The sequence below is a fragment of the Elaeis guineensis genome, chromosome 4, assembly GCF_000442705.2.
Source record: "Elaeis guineensis isolate ETL-2024a chromosome 4, EG11, whole genome shotgun sequence".
NCBI classification, from domain to species: Eukaryota; Viridiplantae; Streptophyta; class Magnoliopsida; order Arecales; family Arecaceae; genus Elaeis; species Elaeis guineensis.
Genome location: NC_025996.2, coordinates 21,024,348 through 21,030,054, shown reverse-complemented (window position 1 = coordinate 21,030,054; position 5,707 = coordinate 21,024,348).

Below are 5,707 nucleotides of genomic sequence, written 5' to 3'. Positions count from 1 at the left end.
TGTGACATCCTAAAAATATATATGACTTTTTAATATCTTATATGACTTTCTGTGAATATATATCACATCCTGAATAATATATATGATTTTGTGAATATATATAACATTCTAAATAATATATATGACTTCCTAACGCCTAATATGACTTCTTGTGAATGTATATGATATCCTAAATAATATATATGACTTCCCAAATCTTATATAATTTTTTATAAATATATATGATATTTTAAATGATATATATGACTTTCTGATACTTTATATGACTCCTATTGTTATAATAACCAACAAAAATTCATATATATTGTTCAGATATCATATATATTTATAAAAAGTTATATATATTATTCAGAATATCATATATATTGACAAGAAGTCATATAAAATATTAAAAAATCATATATATTTTTCAGGATGTTACATATATTCACAAAAAGTCATACAAGATATCAGAAGTCATATATCTTGTTTAGGACGTCACAAAGATACAAAAAGTCATATATATTATTTGAGATATCATATATATTCACAGAAAGTCATACAATACGGTTGGAAGTAATAATATTATTTTTTATTTATTCTATGGAGGGAAGAATATTTTCATTAGCAAAAATTTAATAAAAAAGTTGAATAGTATTAAATATCTGTCTCATTATTAACAGGATTATATGGTCTAATATGATTGGACGGTGCCCTCCTTATTACACCGCACGTGGTACACAAAAACTCTCTCATGGATTTATATCCTACATGCTAAAAATCTTCGCTTCTTAAACCTCCAACCCATAAAGTTTGCGTTGGGAATGCTTCACCATCAGAAATCTACTTACCTAAGAAATGAAATTGTGGAAACATGGTTTGTAGGGCAGTCGTTCTCATATACTTTCTATAAAATAGGGCTCTTAAGTTGGCAAAAACGATCTTTCTTCCATCAAGTTTATATCCATACGCCATGCTATGATAACTCAGAAAATTATTTTTGTTTTTAAAAAAAATACCCAGCTGGCTTCCTGCACATGTACTGCCAATATGAACGGAACCCCAAATCCTTGACGAAACTTTGCACTTCTTAGGCTTTTTGAAGTCCTTCAAATCCCACCTCCAAGTGCACCACGAGCTCCATTGTCTTCACATGCAGAACCAACAATGGACAGATTTCAACATCCAGCAATTCCAGGAATTGAATATTTACTCATACATTTTCGCAACCTCCATTATTTTGGTAGCTCTGAAGGTTTCCTTGCTTCGAAAGACTGACCCAAATTCACTTTTGCAAGAACCTTTCCGGTTGGATTGTTTGTTATCCAATCAGTGCTGATTTAAGATACTGTTTCAAATCATTCACTATAAATCAAGACAAAAGAAGAAACAATAAAGAAAAGGTTCACCACTATTGTTCCATCACGTGAAATGCCCAGAAATGGCTGTGGATTGAAAAAAAGAAGCAGCACGACAAATAGCAACCAAGTCCTTCCCAAAGAGAGAAACTGTACATTACACCCCAAACACTGATTCTTATGGAAAACAGATTGCAACATGAAAGATAATCTACAGGCAGCTTTCATTTATCAGACACAGCATAACAGACAATTTTAGCATCTCCAAGTGCTTTCTCTACAGAAATTGCAAACCATCTGCTAACAGACTTGAGGATTTCTTGCTAGTCCAGGGTCAGCCCCAGGCAATCGACAAAAAGGCATCTACCGTGATATCTTTCGAGCACCACCACTCAATTACCTGCATTGATTCCAAATATACGGACCTTGTGCATGTTGGGCAATTTGGCGACAACCAACACAATCACTGCAAGCGTGTTGAGGAAAAGCATCGGATGCTGGTAATCAGTTGTGTGTGAGGCTATCAAGTACCTGCCAGGAAAAATAAAGGAACCCACAACATCAGGCAGCATTTCAAGGCTCAGAATTCTGGTTTGAAGATCTCCAGGCCATATAATGCGGGAAGCAATAATTAGATGAAAATAGATCCGGACTAATTTGTAGGTTTATTTTTAACAGAGCACAGTAATAATCATTTTAAATTTAGGATATGATTGCAACTATATTTTTGCTGAAAATTCGAGCATCTCCATACAAGGCAAAAAAGAAGGCATGGCAAAGAATGTTTTGGTGATTTTTAATGAATAGAATATATATGAATCCATCATGTAATATTTTCCCAATGGGACAAAATGGTCATGGTAGAGGAAAGCGCAAATATAATTTTGCATAGGGATACTTCTTCCATGAATGTTAAAACCATGTTTATTCTTAGCTGAGAACCTTTGATACCAACAGATTACAATATATATATATATATATATATATATATATATATATATATATATATATATATATATATATATAATTAATTCTAACAACTAAAAATGTATTATTACAAGCAGCTCCCTACCAATTATTCAGTGAAAGTCTTTCATCCATATTATCTTTCATGCATAGCAGCATAATTATGTCAAACAATAGTTGTAGGACTAAATCAGGTCAGAAGCATTTCAAATTTTCCATCCTCATATTTGGGTCCAACTTTGGCACAACTGTTAATGTCATGTCATAGTGGCCAAAGCAAATAGACCAGATTAATCTGAGGCTAATTAATCAGATAAATCCAGAATAGACCTACACATATAACAAGCCCACTCAAGTAAGATCTTTGTGACCCGGACCCAACTAAGTTGTAAAACCATATCTAAAATGTGAACGTACAAAAAATCAAGGAGTCAAGGTTGACATGTACAGAAGAAGAAAAAGATTGACAAAAGGTGGTCTCTCTTGATGCACATTTCTTTCGCCCCATCTCAAAGCATACTGTTCACCTAGAAAAACCAACTTTCTGAATTACATTAACTACATTCTAGTTCCACATCAAATTCTGTCCCACCCTTTCTCAGTTGTTATTCACCATTTTCGTATCCAAAAAAAAAAAAATCAAGAATCAATTATCAAGAAACATTATATGAAAATTCACCAAATTAGTGTGGCAACAAAATTTCAGAAAGTTATACACCGACTAATTGTGTGTGGGGGGGTGAGTGTGGTGTGGGGGGTGTGGTTGTGTATAAAAAGTGGAGAAAAGGGACTACCAGACAAGAGAGCTGTACTGCTAAATAGAGAAGAAAATAATTTCAATATATTCAATATTTATCATCACCAACCCATAATTTAATAATCCCCCTCCCTCACCCTTTATTGCTAAAGACCTAATAAGATTTAGTCAAATATGCAACAAGAATTACGAAACAGGACTCCTAAATTGAAGAAATAAAAAGAGAAGAAAATAAGATAAGTTCAAACTTTGTAAAACTAGCAAATTCATTTCACCAGAATATCTAATGTGAAAAGCCAACAAAATCAATCCAAAATGCAATCCTGGTGACTAAAACCGTTACTAACCCAAACTAGAGCTATGGTAGAACTTTTGGGCACCTATCCTTCTTAAAATAGGACACAAACTAGAGCAATAAGAACTTTTCTACAATATCCTTCCCCAAAATTCAGTATGAAAATTGCAAGAAAATAGGGGAAAAAACAAATCTTCTACCAAAAGATCTAAACAAAACTCCTAAGGCTCGAGTAACTGAAAATAAAAACCAAAAAATTCAAAACAACTAAATCTGAACTTAATCTAGACCTAAGCTACACTACAGATTAACCAAGGATCAAGTCTAATCATAGCCATGCTCCTTTTCTTATAACATTGTCCCTCAAAATACTATACGACATATTCCAGAGTATGTTTCAGCTAATGACAAGGAATATCTTGTTTCAGTGTATTCTATGCACTCAATAAAGGGTGGTAAAAAAAGTTTCCTTCTTGATCAGCAAATATAAGCATACACTATTGAACCACTAAATAACACTAACATGAATGCTTCTGCTTTCATATAAAGAATATGCCAGATAATCAAACAGATACTAAATGGTTTATGATGAATAAGTCTGTTGTTGTCTACATCTGCATGTGCATATACACATGCATTTGTGCATGCATGGATATGCACACACAAACATAAATAGGGCTAGGTTATTTGTTTGTATAACACACTAATACAAAAAATCATAGCAATGAAATTCAACATGGTAACTTCCATTCTCATACAGAAGTACAAATATCCAACAATCCCTGATTTTCCATTGTTATAAAGACAAAAAAAAAAAAAAAAAACTGTTTCAATCAATGTTACTAAAGAGGCACGCCTCAAGCACAAAAGGCGCTGGACGCAAGGGCCGTCGTCTCGGTGCCTCAGGCGCACGCCTCTACATTGTTCAGAGGCGCAATGAGGCGTGGAATTCCAACAAGTATTAATTTTTAATTTCTAAGAAATAGGAAAGATCAGTTATAGTAAATAGGGATCGGAAAGGTCAACTATGGTAAATAGAGATTGAAAAGTCATCATTGAAAGTCAAACGGACTTTGAAAACCTACATGAGACTCTTGAAATCGCCTAAAAGAATCAGAAGACAGAAGCTAAATCGTCTCCACCTCATCTCATCGCCTAAAAAGCACCTCCATCTTATCTCATTGCCTAACACCAGGTAAGTCATCTCTCCTCCAGTGCTCCTCTTCTTCTTTCTCTTCTTCTTATTTTTCTTCTTCTGACATGCTCTGTTATGCTCTGTTTTCTGGCTAGAAAACAGAGCATAATGGAGCACATTAGTCTACTCTCTAACCTTTTATTCTTCTTGTCATTCTTCTTCTCCTTCTTCTTCTTATTTTTGGATTAGAGCTAGTTTTTACATACTGAACTTCTTGCGTATAGCTAGATTTTTTTTTTTTTAATTTTTTAATAACAGAATCCTAGTGTTTACTTGCTAAAATTCGTGCCTATAGCTAGTTCTTTGTTTTTCTATTTTTGATGCCTGACTTATCTCAAGCACGCGCCTGCACCTTGTGCCTTGTGCCTTGTGCCTAGGCTCTAGAGACCCTTAGCGCCTAGGTGCGCCTAGGGCTTTTAACAACATTGGTTTCAATCAAGTCCTGCATATAAAAGATATGGGTCCAATTGCTAATAGAGACTCACAAAATGATCTAGGTGCAAACCTTAACCTCCTATTGACTGCAATTAGAGATGGTAAATTTTTGTCTAGGCCATTTGCTAGATCCACTCCAACCCAAAAAATAGACCCATTATGGAAAACCAGGCTTGGGCACCTTTTTTGTCCACTAACATGCTGAAGTATTGGCTTTTGAATAAGGGGAATCAAAGTACTTATAATACACATTAATTGATTTAGGTTGATGCTATGCATAGCACCTGATTCACATAGTTACTCCAAAAAGAAAAGGAAAAAAGCAAAAAAAAAAAAAACCACCACCCACCCTACTCCTTTGACCCAATCCTTTCACTCTCTATCTCTCCACTCTATGCCTTTCTAACTCCCTTTGCCTTTTCTTGAATGAAACTCTCACTCTTAAAATGAGTTAGTCCTACTGCTTTCTTTCTCCCTTCTGACCATAACACTGCCCTTGCAAAAAAGACCTTCACCTACCGGCAACCAACTCATTTTCTCATGCTCCTGTATGTCTCTTAAACCACTCATTGTGAATCGTAAACCCTAAATGGCATAACTTAGTACCTTAATTCCCATCTCTTAAAGGTCTCCACAACCCCTCCTTCCACCTACCCACCCCTCTCACCTTGCCTACCCACGCTTATGCAAGTTTAAAACACAAGACAAATATGATGATTGAT